Source organism: Capra hircus, chromosome 15 (genome assembly GCF_001704415.2).
Source record: "Capra hircus breed San Clemente chromosome 15, ASM170441v1, whole genome shotgun sequence".
Classification (NCBI taxonomy): Eukaryota; Metazoa; Chordata; class Mammalia; order Artiodactyla; family Bovidae; genus Capra; species Capra hircus.
Window position 1 is genome coordinate 19,697,604 of NC_030822.1, and position 14,863 is coordinate 19,712,466.

At 43.1% G+C, this 14,863-nt stretch overlaps 1 long non-coding RNA gene across 1 annotated transcript in view; it reads right to left on the reverse strand.

The window, feature by feature from the left end:
• The window catches only part of LOC108637654, a 47,567-nt gene continuing 35,267 nt past the window's right edge, over positions 2,564–14,863 (reverse strand). The window contains exon 3 of the long non-coding RNA XR_001919210.1: positions 2,564–2,814. This is a non-coding gene — a long non-coding RNA (uncharacterized LOC108637654). The remainder of the gene's footprint in view (positions 2,815–14,863) is intronic.

A 14,863-nucleotide genomic window follows, 5' to 3' on the forward strand; every position in this document is an offset into this window, starting at 1 on the left:
AGGATCAAATAAAAATGTTACAGGGATTCAAAGTTGAGTGTTCCGTAGAAGAAACAGCATTTGAGATGAATCTTGAAAGATGGATGTGAATTTCTTCAGTAAATGTCTGCTAGTTTTTGTTTATCTGAAACTAAATTTGTTTTACTCTCATTTATGAAATGTGGGTTTTCTGGATGTGCAATGGATAGTTATTTCTCTTCAACACTTTGAATAATTATTCCACAGACTCCCTTCGTCCGCTATAACTCTTGATAAGCCTGACAGTCTAATTGTTAGTCCTTTGTAGTCCTTTTCTCTGCAGGTTGCTTTTAAGATTTTCTCAGTGTCTTTGGAGTTCCCCAGTTGCCCTATAACACATCTAAGACATAAATTTCCTTTTTAATTTCTCTTTCTAGGGATGTAGTGTATTTCCTAAAGCCTATAGCTTTCTACTGGTTCTAAAAAATTCTCAGTTATCTTTGCTTCAGATATTATTATATTATCCATCCTCTCTACGCTCTACTTTCAAACCTGCAATTAAATTTTTAATTATTAGGTTATTAAATTATTAGAACATCTCATTCTATCTTCCATATCTTTACATTTCTCTTTTTATTTTCCATTTCCTTTCTTCCTGTGCTACATTTTGAATGTTTTCTTCAAATATTTCTTGAATCCACTAATTATCTCTTCAGATATTTAACATGTTCATTAAATGTTTTACTTTCAACCATTTTATTTTTGTCTCTTTTTCATTCTTTTCCAAATCATCTTTCTTTGTTTTCTTATCTTTGGTTTTCCAGTCCTTATTTCTTTAAATTTGTCAAATGTAGACATTCTATGTTAGATAGTCAACAGAATGTAGCGATGAAGAGTGCAGACTCTAGAACCAACTGTCTGAATCCAGACTGTAGCTCTACCACTAAAGCTACCCAGGTGGTGCTAGTGGTAAAGAACCCGCCTGCCAGTGCAGGAGATATAAGAGACAAGAGTTCAATCCCTGGGTCAGAAAGATCACCTGGAGCAGGGCATGGCAACCCACTTCAATATTCTTGCCTAGAGAATCCCATGGACAGATGGGTGGGCTGCAGTCTTATGGGGTCGCAACTTAGCATAAACACACCACTTAAGAAATGTTGACCTGGAATAAATTACATAACAGTAGTCCTTGCTTCATAGTGTTGTTATGGGAATTAAATAAGTTAAAATTGGAAAAAAAACCTTTACAACAGAGCTAGCACTTAAGTGAAGAAGTGAAGTGAAGTTGCTCAGTCGTGTCTGACTCTTTGTGGCCCCATGGACAGTAAGCCTATCAGGCTCCTCCGTCTATGGGATTTTCCAAGCAGGAATACTGGAGTGGGTTGCCATTTCCTTCTCCAGGGATCTTCCCAACCCAGGGATTGGACCCGGGTCTCCCGCATTGTAGGCAGACGCTTTTACTGTCTGAGCCACCAGGGAAGCCAGCACCTAATAATTGCCCTAAATACGTTCATAAATGAAAATATACATCCAGATTTCTTGGAGTCTAAACTGGATGCTTGTTTTTCCGGTGACTCACTCACTCTTGGTGGTCTGCCTCCTTCTGTGCTTGGTGATCTTGGATTCAAACTCATACTTGGTGACTCTTGGCTTTCCTACTGAGTATTTGATTCTGTTGGGAACAGAAGGAAAATGCCAACCTGAGAACATACTTCACCCTTTTTGGAGGGTCCTGGCCTAAGGAGGAAGTGTCAGACTCTTGGCTTCCCCATCTTCTGATGCTTTAGGGTTCATGCTGTGCTACAATGGTTCTGGCCCTTAGGACAACCCAGTATTCTTATTTTCTTAGCACTCTTGGTTCCCAGTTCTGGTTTCAGCTCATATTTGAGGATAAGAGCTGTCCCTGGACAATGACTTTACTGTTTACAAGCCCAACAGTCCATTTAAAAAGTGATCCAGGAAATTCCCTGGTGGCCCAATAATTAGCACTGCACTTTCACTGCTGTGGCCTGAGTTCAGTCTCTGGTTGGCAAACAGATCTTGCAAGCCATGCAGCAAAGAACAACAAGAACAACAAAGAAACAAACAAAAAATCCAGTTCTTTTGCATTTGGAAGGGCTTCTGAGTATCTAGTTATCTATACTGCCAGAAGTTACCTCCTGCTTCGAACCAGTCAGCATGGGTTACCTTCAGTTCAGTTCAGTTCAGTCGCTCAGTCGCTCAGTCGTGTCCGACTCTTTGCGACCCCATGAATTGCAGCACGCCAGGCCTCCCTGTCCATCACCAACTCCCGGACTTTACTCAGACTCACGTCCATCGAGTCAGTGATGCCATCCAGCCATCTCATCCTCTGTTGTCCCCTTCTCCTCCTGCCCCCAATCCCTCCCAGCATCAGAGTCTTTTCCAATGAGTCAACTCTTTGCATGCAGTGGCCAAAGTACTGGAGTTTCAGCTTCAGCATCATTCCTTCCAAAGAAATCCCAGGGTTGATCTCCTTCAGAATGGACTGGTTGGATCTCCTTGCAGTCCAAGGGACTCTCAACAGTCTTCTCCAACACCACAGTTCAAAAGCATCAATTCTTTGGTGCTCAGCCTTCTTCACAGTCCAACTCTCACATCCATACATGACCACAGGAAAAACCATAGCCTTGACTAGACGGACCTTAGTCGGCAAAGTAATGTCTCTGCTTTTGAATATGCTGCAGCAAAAAACAATCTCCAGTGGCTTAGAAAAACAAAGGTTTGTTTCCTTTTATGCTACACATCCATCCCAAGTCAGTTGGGTCTCTGCTCCATGTGATCTGTACTCAGGGATTCAGGCTGACGGGGCTCTGATTCTCTGGAAGAACATCAATCCTATAATGGGAGTGAGAAAATACAGTAACTCATACTCTGGTTGTTAATTCCATCTGGAAGTGACCTAGATCATTCACTTTTAATTAGTCAAGGCAAGTGTCCAGGCCACACTGAACTCCAAGGAGGTGCTTAGGAAGGAGAACTGGAAATATCAGTGAACATCACTCACAATTACTACACGCTTTTGACACCTAATACTATAAACATCCTTAGGTTCTAATACGGGTTGCCCTGGTGGCTTAGCAGTAAAGAATCCACCTGCAGAGCAGGAGATGTGGGTTCGATCCCTGGGTCAGAAAGATCCCCTGGAGAAGGAAATGGCAACCCACTCCAGTATTCTTGCCTGGAAAATCCTGTGGAAGAGAAGCCTGGGGGGCTACAGTGCATAGGGTCACAAAAGAGTCAGGACACAACTTAGCGACCAACAAGTGTTCTTATATGGATCTGGTAACTAGTCTTTAAAAATATTATTATGAAGCTCTCCAACATAAAGAATGTAAAAATATTATAATGTGTTATAATGTGTGTGTTCTCAGTCACTCAGTCCTGTCCAATTCTTTGCAGCCCCATGGATTGTAGCCTGCCAGGCTACTCTGTCCATGGGATTTCCCAGGCAAGAATACTGAAGCGGGTTGCCATGCCCTCTTCCAGGGCATCTTCCCGACCCAAAGATCGAACCCACGTCTTCTGCATTGGCAGGCAGATTCTTTACCACTGACCCACAGGGGAAGCCCCAAACATAACATTTATTTTCTTTTAAAGAGATGATGAAGGATGTTCTGGAGAGAGAGGGCAGAGGGAGGATGTCTTTGAGAACTGCAAGAAGTCTTGCATGAGTCTGCAAGAAGAAATTCCCTGTCAGGAAAAAGTGCAGAATCATCTAGAGGGGATTCATCCTCTGCCTCCTGGCAGGGTCTGGAAGGGCAGCATCTGGTGGGGAGGGGCTGCACATGTTCCCAGGGAGGCTGGATCCCAGTCTCCCTGGAGTCCCTCCTGAGCCCCAGGGGAGGTACAAAAGTACCTGGTCAGCCTGGACCAGAGAGCAGGGATTTGACTTATCAGCAATTAGAGGAGGCCTTAGCATGTGGTTAGGTGTTCAATAAATATTTGTTAAGTAAGTGAATGATGATGATAAGGTCAGGCCTTGGTGTTGCATAAGAACCTGGACTTCTTCATGAGCCTGTGGATTGCAGAGAGGGAGGTGGCAACTTTTCTCATATGCTAGGCAGGATGGGGACTTGGAGTCAGAATTAGGGTGATTTGGCTTCCCCAATGGGTTAGCCCTAAAGAATCTGCCTGCAATGCAGGAGATGTAGCAGATGTGGGTTTGATCCCTGGGTTGGGAAGATCCCCTGGAGGAGGAAATAGCAACCTACTCCAGTATTCTTGCCTGAAAAATTCCATGGACAGCGGAGCCTGGAGGGCTACAGTCCATGGCGTTGCAAAGAGTTGGACACGACTGAAGGACTGACCACAAGCATGAAGGAAAATAATAGCAACATCTTGCACACTTGTTAGGCATTTTTAAAACTATTTCCCTGCATCCTTTGTAATATGTTATATAATATATCATATTTGTAAATGTAACTTATTTGCAAATAAACAATAGATATTTATTGACTAGTGGATAAAGAATTTTCAGCACATTACTCGTGAACAAGGTGAAGTGAAGTGAAGTGAAGTGAAAGTCTCTCAGTCATGTCCGACTCTTTGCGACCCCATGGACTATACAGTCCATGGAATTCTCCAGGCCAGAATACTGGAGTTGGTAGCCATTCCCTTCTCCAGGGAATATTCCCAACCTAGGAATCGAACCCAGGTCTCCCACATTGCAGGTGGATTCTGTACCAGTTGAGCCACCAGGGAAGCCCCACTCATGAACAGGGTAAAAGCTGTAATTCTCAAAGTGCAGGTACAAAGCTTCAGACATGCTCCCCACAGGCAGCCTGGGGTGTGAGTCTAGTCTGCGGTAAGCCAACAGGCGCCCCACTGGTCTTACCCAGGCTCTGAGGCCTCAGGTCACAGTAGAGAGGGTTAGGGGATGAATACAGCAGACTTGGGTTCTGCTCTTAGCCCTGCCACTACACTGTCTCAGGCAAACCTTTCAATCTCTTCTGTAAAACAAGCGTTGGGTTCAATGGTCCCTAAGACAAGGTTGAAGTTCAGCCTGCCCACACTGGGTCTGGCCATTCCAATCATCCCCAACTGGTTCAGGTATCTACTATCCACTGCTTAAATGTTTTGAATATCATCCCTACTCTCAAATCTTTGCTATGTGAGGACAAGTTTCTTGCAGGTTTGTAGCAGACAGAGGTAACCTGGCTTCTCAGAAACAGAAGAATCACAGGAACCCATCCAAATCGTTAGCTTATCCTGATTATAAATATTACTCCTGATGATTCCAGGAGCAATTGCTACATGTCATATAAAACTGACTTCTTATCACTGACTCTGTGCTTCAATTTTCCATTTTCTAACCTCCTCTAAATTTTTTTCTTTCTCCTTTTACTGTAAAGTAATATTTTCCTTGGCTTCAAAACATGTGGACACCTTCCCCATAGTTGTGGAAATAATGGGAGGCTTGAGCCCAGAGCATCTGAGGTTCTCTCATGGAGCCTCACTGTTGCTCCTTGGGAGAAATCAAAACACAAAAAGAAGGCGCTGCTCTAGCCAGACAGCCAAAGAGTAGTTTGTATTCTTTCATTTCCCTGCACCTTTGCCAATATTGTTTCCTCTGCCTGAAAAGTCCTCTCTACACTCTTTCTTCGGGTAAGTTTCTATCCACTCCTCAATGTCCTCAGTCTATGATTATTTTATTTCCATAACATCTGCACACCTTGCTGTTACAGAACTTAGCACTCTGTAGTTTAAGTACTATTTGTAAATCAACTTCCTGACTTGGAGAATCTACACCGTCTGGAAAACCTGTGTTCATTTTTCTTTTTATTTCAATTGGAGGATAATTACAAGTTTTGTTGCTTTCTGCCATACAACAATGTGAATCAGCCATAAATATATGTGTGTGTGTGTGTATCTATATCTATCTATCTATATATATCTCCTCCCTCTTGAACCTCCACCCCCCTGCCCAACTCCTCTCTTCTTCACAGAGCTCTGGGCTGGGCTCCCTGAGTTGTATAGCAGCTATCTATTTTTTAAAATTTCCTTATTGTATATATTTTTGGCTGTGCTTGGGCCTCACTGCTGCGTGGGCCTTTCTGTAGCCGTGGTGAGAGTTACTCTCTAGCTGTAGTGCGTGGCCTTCTCATTGTGGTGACCGCTCTTGCTGTGGAGCATGGGCTCTAGGGTATGCGAGCTTCAGTTGCAGCATGTGGCCTCGGTAGCTGTGGCTCCCGGGCTCTAGCACACAGGCTCAATAGTTGTGGCACTCAGGCCTAGTGCTCAGCAGCAGGTGAGGTCTTCCTGGATCAGGGATGAAACCCGAGTCTCCTGCGTCGGCAAGCAGGTTCTTTCCCGCTGAGCCCCCAGGGAAGCTCCTGCTCTCTGTTTCACACGTGGCGGTGTATATATGTCAATGCTGCTCTCTCCCACCCTCTCCTTCCCCCTCTGTGTTCACAGGTTTGTTCTCTACATCTGCATCTTTATTCCTGCCCTGCAAATAGGTTCACTGGTACCATTTTTCTAGATTCCATATATGCATTAATATGCAGTATTTTTCCAGATTCCATATATGCATTAATATGCAGTATTTACTTTTCTCTTTCTGACTTCATTCTGTATAACAGGCTCCAGGTTCATCCACCTAAGTTCAACTGACTCATATTTGTTCCTTTTTATGATTGAATAATATTCTGTTGTATACATGTAGCACAACTTCTCTATCCACTCATCTGTCGATGGACATCTAATTTGTTTTCATGTCCTGGCTATTGTAAAGAGTGCTGTAATGAACATTGGGGTACACGTGAAAATCTGTGTTCTAATATCTAGCATGACACTCTCCCTTTGATTTCTTTACAGTAGATACAGTCTTATCACCAATGCTCCTTTTGTCAGCCAGTCCAGATCATAGCATTGCCAGAACACAAAAGCAATGGCAGAAAGGGAGCCCAGAAATAAACAACATACATTGCAGGACCCATTCAACTCAGCTCACCAGCTGGAAGCAGCCACAGTACTGTGTTAAGAATACTCAGAATAGCTCCTTAGCTCTAGATCTCATTGGCTGACAGCAACAGATGACCCTCAAAAACTGGGACACCCACTGCAATTTTATTTTGGAAAATGTCTCAGATATAAGTAGTGTTATAATGAATTGGTTTTGAAGAGGGTACTACTGAATATTAAAATTATTTCCTGGTAATTGATTCTCAGAGGTTCTATACCTGTCAACAGTAAATCTCCTTTATTTAAATTACCTTGATAGGCTTTCTGTTCCTGTGCCACCAGGCAGTCCTGTGCAAACAGTATGCCACCTGTATTGGTGTTCTCTAGAGAGGACCAAAAAGATGTCTGTGTATACACAGAAAGAGATTGTAATGAATAAGCTCACATGATTATGGAGACTTCTGCTGCTAAGTGACTTCAGTCGTGTCCGACTCTGTGTGACCCCACAGACAGTAGCCCACCAGGCTCCCCTATCCCTGGGATTCTCCAGGCAAGAACACTGGAGTGGGTTGTCATTTCCTTCTCCAATGCATGAAAGTGAGAAGTGAAAGTGAAGTTGCTCAGTCGTGTCCGACTCTTAGCGACCCCATGGACTGCAGCCCACCAAGTTCCTCCGTCCAAGTCCAAAGTCTGCAGGGGTGGTAGGCCATTGGCTGGAGACCCAGGCAAGAAGTGTAGTTCGACTCCAAAGGCAGTCTGGTAGCAGAATTCCATCTTCTTTGGGCAAGGTCAGTCTTTTCTCTATTGAGACCTTCAACTCAGTGGTAGAGACCCATGTTATCTTTTTTGAGACCCACCCACATTATAAAGGGTTAGCTGCTTTATTCAAAGATTTAAATATTAATCTCAATGAAAACAATATTTTCACAGAAACATCTAGAATGATGTTGACTAAATATCTAGGTACTGTGGCCTAACCAAGTTGACACAGAAAATTAACCATCACACCCCCTCACATTCAATTGTTAGCAATGTACCTTGAGGACCACATTGCCTATGACTGAAGCCACATTCAGGCTTAACGGGAAAGCACACTCTTATAAACTAGTGATGTCTGCTCTGAGCACAGAAGGGAAGAGTGGCAGCCTGGGTCATATATTTCCTATTCCTACAATAGAAGTTTGGTTTGTATTTACTGAATGAGTAAGTGACAAATCTTGTCCATTTTGCCATTCAACCTCGGACAAGCCTTGATTCAAGATGTGTTCAGATTGAATCGTTTGACATCAATCAGGCAAGCTGACCAAATTCTCATGCTCCCTGTGTATATGCACAAGAATGCTCCCAGCAGCTTCATTATCAACATCTCCAAACTAGAAATAACCCAGAATGTTCATCAATGGTACATGGGTAAATGAAAAAATATTGTGCTATAATAAATACGAACTATACATACAACCTGGATGACTCTAACAAACATGAGGTTGAGCAAAAGAACAAAAAGAACAAGGCATTAATTCCATTTATCAAGTTCCAACACATAAAATTAAACTCTGTTCTATGTAGATGCATACTTAGGTGCTGCTGCTGCTGCTGCTAAGTCGCTTCAGTCATGTCTGACTCTGTGCGACCCCAGAGACGGCAGCCCACCAGGCTCCCCCATCCCTGGGATTCTCCAGGCAAGAACACTGGAGTAGGTTGCCATTTCCTTCTCCAATGCATGAAAGTGAAAAGTGAAAGTGAAGTCGCTCAGTCGTGTCCGACTCTTCGAGACCCCATGGACTGCAGCCTACCAGGCTCCTCTGTCCACGGGATTTGCCAGGCAAGAGTACTGGAATGGGGTGCCATTGCCTTCTCCGATTTAGGTGCTAAATAATTGTTTTTTTTTTTTAAAGTTATGATTCCCATAAAAGTGGTTATCTCTAGGAGCATGAGAGATGCTATGAGGGGAGAATTCACAATATTACACTTCTTGATTTGGGTTTTAACTTTAAAACAACATGTTAAAATGCTTTTTTGTATGAGTGTTAAACAATCAAAAAGTTTAATTTTTCCCCCTAGGGTTCCCTTATGCCAATTCCTTAAAAAAAAAGAAGGAAGAAAGAAAGAAACAGGCTGGTGTAGAATGAAAAGAAAACTCAGCTACAATTAGCGGCAGTTCAGGCCTATAGGGGGCGCTCTCATGCCCTCCAGGCATCCTCAATTACCTCAAACAGGAAGAGACTAACTACCCTTATAGCTCTCCTACATCTCCCACAGGCAAGTGTTGCCTACTTCACTGTCCAACTGGAAGGAAGAAACTTCTCTCCCTGAAGGATTGTGCAGCCAATCCCAGACTGGAGCAGTTCAACCAATGAGAAGCTTCCATACTTTGACTCCCAGCTTCCTCCCTCCCAAGTCTCCGCTTTCCCCTATAAAAGCTAGCTTCCCTTCTTTGTTCCCTGGGCTTGCCTATGGTCTTCCATAATATGATACTCTGAGTTGCAATTCCTCTGGCTATTACCGAAAAAACTCACTTTTGCTGATAAAATCACTGGTGAAAAGTGAAAGTCGCTCAGTCATGTCCGACTCTTTGTGACCCATGGACTATACAGTCCTTGGAATTCTCCAGGCCAGAATACTGGAGTGGGTAGCCTTTCCCTTCTCCAGGGGATCTTCTCAACCCAGGGATCGAACCCAGGTCTTCCGCAATGCAGGAGGATTCTCTACCAGCTGAGCCACCAGGGAAGCCCAAAATAACTGGTGGTATTATATTATTAAAGGGGACACAGGGAACCCCAAGAAGCTGACCCAATCCCTGTTTAGCCCCTACCCAAAGAGACCAGTGCATTTACTCTCCAAACTTATTTCCCCACTGGTGTCTACCTTGGAGCTTTTTCTGTTTTGCTTCTTTCCCCAGAACAAATGTCTCCATTTTAGTAGTGATTAGATTTACAATATAACAAATTCAACAGTTGAAAGTCCTAAAATTCATCCTCAGTGAAACTTGCAAAGCAGCTGCAAAAAAGATGAATGTCACTCATGGGATCAAAAGCCTAGAAGGATTTCGTGGAAAAGTTCAGCAATTATGTGCATGCACGGCCTATTCTAAGCTGAAGGCTCTGTCAAAGGATAGTGACCCTCTGTCTCACTATGAGCTGAAAGTGCCTGGGATAACTGGCCTTTGGAAAGCTGCTGGTTCTTATGCAGAAATTCTGCTACAAAGGACAGGTTCTCATGATCCGCCTTCTAGGATCCTAGGCTAAAAATTCAGAGTTGAGCTTACAGAAAGTTAGAGAAAAGGCAAAGTGATTTTAAGGGCAGGTGCTGGAGGTTTACTTTCTTCATAGCTTTGAGTACTTAGAAATTTGCAGTTAAATACGCTTTCTTCCCTCTGGAAACCAGATTTCCCCTCTCTCTCACCTCTGCCTGGGGAATAACAAATTTCATATGGAAACCTGAAAACCCGAAGAGAAATATGCAATGCTTCAGACACCTCGTGTCGGACTGGCTGTCACAGACCCTGGTTTGGGTCAGGCTGTTTAAGCTTCTTTGGAACAAGCATTTATCTACTGCGGGGTCATTTTATAGATCCATTAAATCTACATTTTCTCTTGGGCTCCTTTCCTCAGCTCCCCTCAACCCTGCTCTAGTCACACACTCTAAAAACCCCCTTAAGCCCCAGAAATAAATCTCTATAAACTGCCAAGCGTTCAATCAGGCTTTTACTGTATCTCTCTGCAATTAGAATAAATTTACTGCTTGTAGAGATGGGGGGAAATATGCAAGGTACTCCTTGGATAAATACACCGCAGTGAGAAAAGCAGAGACTGTGAAAGTTATCTCGGTGAATTCAACAAGAATCAAGGTCACTGGAGCTGCTACATACCAGGGAATGTTAATTAATGGGCCTGCAGCTGGTGGTACCACTTGGCTGCTCTGCTCCAGCTGCTTGCTCCATATTTCTCTCGTTTGTAGGCCCATTCTTGGATCAAATCCCATCTCTTTTTTTCCTCCAAGTACAAAAAGTACATAAGTCTATCCTGGAAGGATGCCAACCTTTCAGAGAACTGAGCAAAGTGTTGTTTCTTGGCTATTTTTATCTCCTTTTTAAAGAGAGGTCATGCTATCACCTCTGGAGCTGGATTACTTGTAATCGGGCATTCAAGCTATGGTCTGAGGTCACCACTCTGGCACCATACACGGGGAGGTGTCCTGAAGTCGGAGAGCAGCGACCGGTACTTGTAAATTCCCCTCAAACAAAAGCGTAAGGCACCTGAAAAGATGCACCTATCTCCTTCACTGCACAGTCTGCATTTTAAGCCAGGCTGAAGGCAAGGTGAAAATACAACCCAAGGCACTCGCCGTCTCTGAGATGAAGAGGGAGAGAGAAAGAAACAGGAGAAAAAGAAGAGAGTGACAGAAGAAGCAGAAAGTATTTCCAGGGTAGTTAATACCATTTGAATCTGCTGGGAAGCCTTAAATGAGACTAGGCATGTAAACCACTTAGCTGGACACAGGCAGCTATTGTTAATTAAAACAACATTTCAGATTTGAGGTAGAACAGACGTGTTCAACACGGACTTGGGGCTGCACTGGCTTGGGACTGTATTTAGGCAGTGCGTTCTTTTGGTTAAACCTGGACTTTGGAGTCAGGAAGATCTGGTTTGGTGTCCTTGCTCAACCACTTAAGTAGCTGTGTGTCACTTGAGTGCTTAGTTATCGCTTTAGACTTCAACTTTCTCATCTGTATAATGGGGCTAATAATAGTATCGGCCTCAAGGCTGCTGAGCAGATCTCATGAAATACAGCATGTGGGACCTTTGGCACAGTGCTTGGTACGTGTTAATCTCAATGAATACTCATCGTGGTAATTGGGGCTTTTATGACTGTTTTCATAGGTCAGAAAGGGAAGAATTACAAAAACTGTTTCAGGAAAACAGTTTGCCTCTTCTGGCAGGTGAAGATGGCTTAAGAAGAGCAGTTTTTCCAAAGCCGTGAAAACGGTCCTGCTAGCCTCTGTTGCAGCCGGGCTTGTTTTTCTTCTCATTTGGAAACTTTCTTTCCTTCAGTGTTACACAGTGAGGAGACTGGGCGTTCTTCCCACAATGACAGACATGCAAATCTCGCCCAGAAATAACAGGGAAAATGCCTGACTCTGCTTCTTGAAGGAATTCTCCAGGTAGCCATTAGCCATAAACTCTAGGCTCAGGGCCCTGGAGATGGCTGCGCCCACTCCCCTCAAGCCAGGCGGGCTGTCTTCAACTTGGGCCGGCTCCTTTATGAGAAAGACCAGCTTTACTGAGCCCTTTTTAAAGGGGGAGGGGGGGGAACATTCTAAAAAATTAGGAACTGTTCTCCATTACTACTTCCAAACTGTAAAATGATATTTGGGTCTTTTAAAAGACTTGGGAAATTTACTGAAATTAAGGAATATGGATTTAAAGGGAACCTTGGGGGATTAGATTTTTTTCTTCACTTTGAAGCATTTGAAACAACTTTAATCTGCTTTCAGAGTGCTATGCAATTTGGCATGGCATTCTGGGAGAGTGTTGTTGCGTTCTTCCTGGAACTGATACTTTTGTGCCCCTTTTAAAACCCATTTGGAGACATATTTAGGGTATAAAAAAACACTTGAATTTAAAGAACAAGACTATTCAAGGTAAAGGAATAGCTTCTAAGATGCTTCAAAGAAAATTTTAAATTTCTATTTTGGGCAAAAGAAAATCCAACAGAAACCTAGTTGGATATGCACCCATGAAGATATAACTATTCATATAGAATTTCCTGGTTGTTGGTCCTCTTATGTAATTATATAATAAATGATATATACTTTACAAAATGCAGAACATTGTATACACACTCATGTAATATCAGTGCTATAGGAGGGAGGTTTTACAATTTTTATTTTATTGACAAGGAAACTGGGGCTCAGGGAGTTCAAATTTTGCTTAAAGAAAATATTAGGTTGGCCAGTAAGTTCATTCAGGTTTTTCCTGTTACAGATTCTGAATGAATTTTTTGGCTAACCCAATATATTAATAGTATGCCGAGTACTTGAACTTGGGACTCTAGGTTTTAATCCCAGTATTTTTTCCAGCACCCTGCCATGTGGTCTAGGCAGCCCCAGTCAACCTTGGATGCCTCAGTTTCCTGGTCTGTGAGATGAGAATACCTCTTTAGCTTGCTTTCAGGGACTGGTGGATAGATTTTCCAGGGCCAAGTCTACCTATGATGTGATCAAGAAACAGTGAATGATACACCTGAATGAAATACAATTGGCCTTCATTGTCCGTGGGGATCTGGTGCCAGGAGCCTCTGCAGAAGCCAAAATCAGCGGATGCTCAAGCCCCTTATCTAAAACAGTGTATGACGGTAAAGACTCAGCCTGAGGTATTGAGAGGTTTCCCATTCACGGACATGAAGGGCAGACTCCTGAGCCCAGAGAAATATTGCTAACACCCTGTTACCCCAGGAATGCTCCAGAGCTCTGCAGAAGATACACTCTGAACCTTTAAAATGACATTGGTTGCAAAGGACAAGCGCAGAATGGTTACAAAACTGGTAGGGGACCTGGAAGCTGTGAGTAATTGTGAATCGCTCATGATCCCAGGGGCTGGAGAACCCGCAGCAAGGGCAAATAGGAAAGTGAGGACACATACTTGTTCCTCTGGGGCCTTAATTCCCTGAGGCCATAAAAGAGATAAGTGTATTATCAAAAGGAGTGGAAACTCAACAGCTATGCGATCCTAGAAGAATGTATGGTTTTAAAATGTCTAGGAAAATAAGATATTTCTCCTATTTATTCAGTTCTTTCAAAAGTATATCTATTGTCAACATAATTGATAGAGAAGTGTAGCATGAGAAAGTGACATCATCTGCTCCTCCCCTAACTCACCTACTAAACGTCACTAGCTCCCAATCACGTACTCTGTGTCTCCTATATTTTTTCCATTTAATACTGTGTTTGTGTGTGTATTCAGGTGCATGCTATACAGATTCACATATATGTTTTCAAATGGGGTCTCACAGCACCTAGCTTTGCAACTTGCCTTTTTCTAACTTTACAATGTATCATAGATGCTTGCTCGAACAGACCTCTCATTCCCTCCCCCCAGCTTTACTGAGATACACTTGACAAATCAGAGTGGTATATATCTGTGGTGCTCAATAAGATGATTTGGTGTTTATATATACATTGTGAAATGGTTACAACTGGGCTAGTTAACATGTCCATTACCTTACATAGATGGCATATGTTTCTATGTGGTGGCAAGCTCTGCTCTCTCAGCAAACTTCAAGAACACAGTACAGTAACTGGAGTCTCCATGCTGTCCGTTAGCTCTCCAGGACTTATGCATCATGCAGGGCTGAATCTTTGTACATTTTGATGAATATTTCCCCATTTCCTTCAAACTCCAACCTTAGGCAACCACCACTTTAAAATTTCTGCTTGTACGAGTTCAGCTTTTTTAGAGGCCTCCCTCTATTCTTTTTAAAGCATGGAGAGGGTTCCATCGTATGGCTATACCATGGTTTACTTAACCCCCTTTCCATGGATGGAGATATAGGTAACTGCTGTGTTTTTTTCCCCTTAACTATTACAAATAATGCTTCAGCATGTAATAATGAGGGGTTTCGCGGTGGCTCAGGGGTAAAGGATCTGCCTGCAATTCAGGAGCCACGGGTTTGATCACTGGATCAGGAAGATCCCCTGGAGGAGGGCATGGCAACTTATTCCAATATTCCTGCCTGGAGAATCCCATGGACAGAGGAGCCTGGCAGACTACAGTCAGATCACAAAGAGTCAGACACAACTGAAGCAACTTAGCATGCACACATAAAATGATGGTTTATTAACATAAAAGAAAACAGTCTAGGGATAAATGGGCTAGGGCAAATTTGGGAAGATAGTTCATAACAAAACTCTTACTGTTTGAGCCCAGTGTGGGAAATCAGAGGTGAGCAGAACCTTCTCGGTCTAGCTCTTCATTGTGTCACA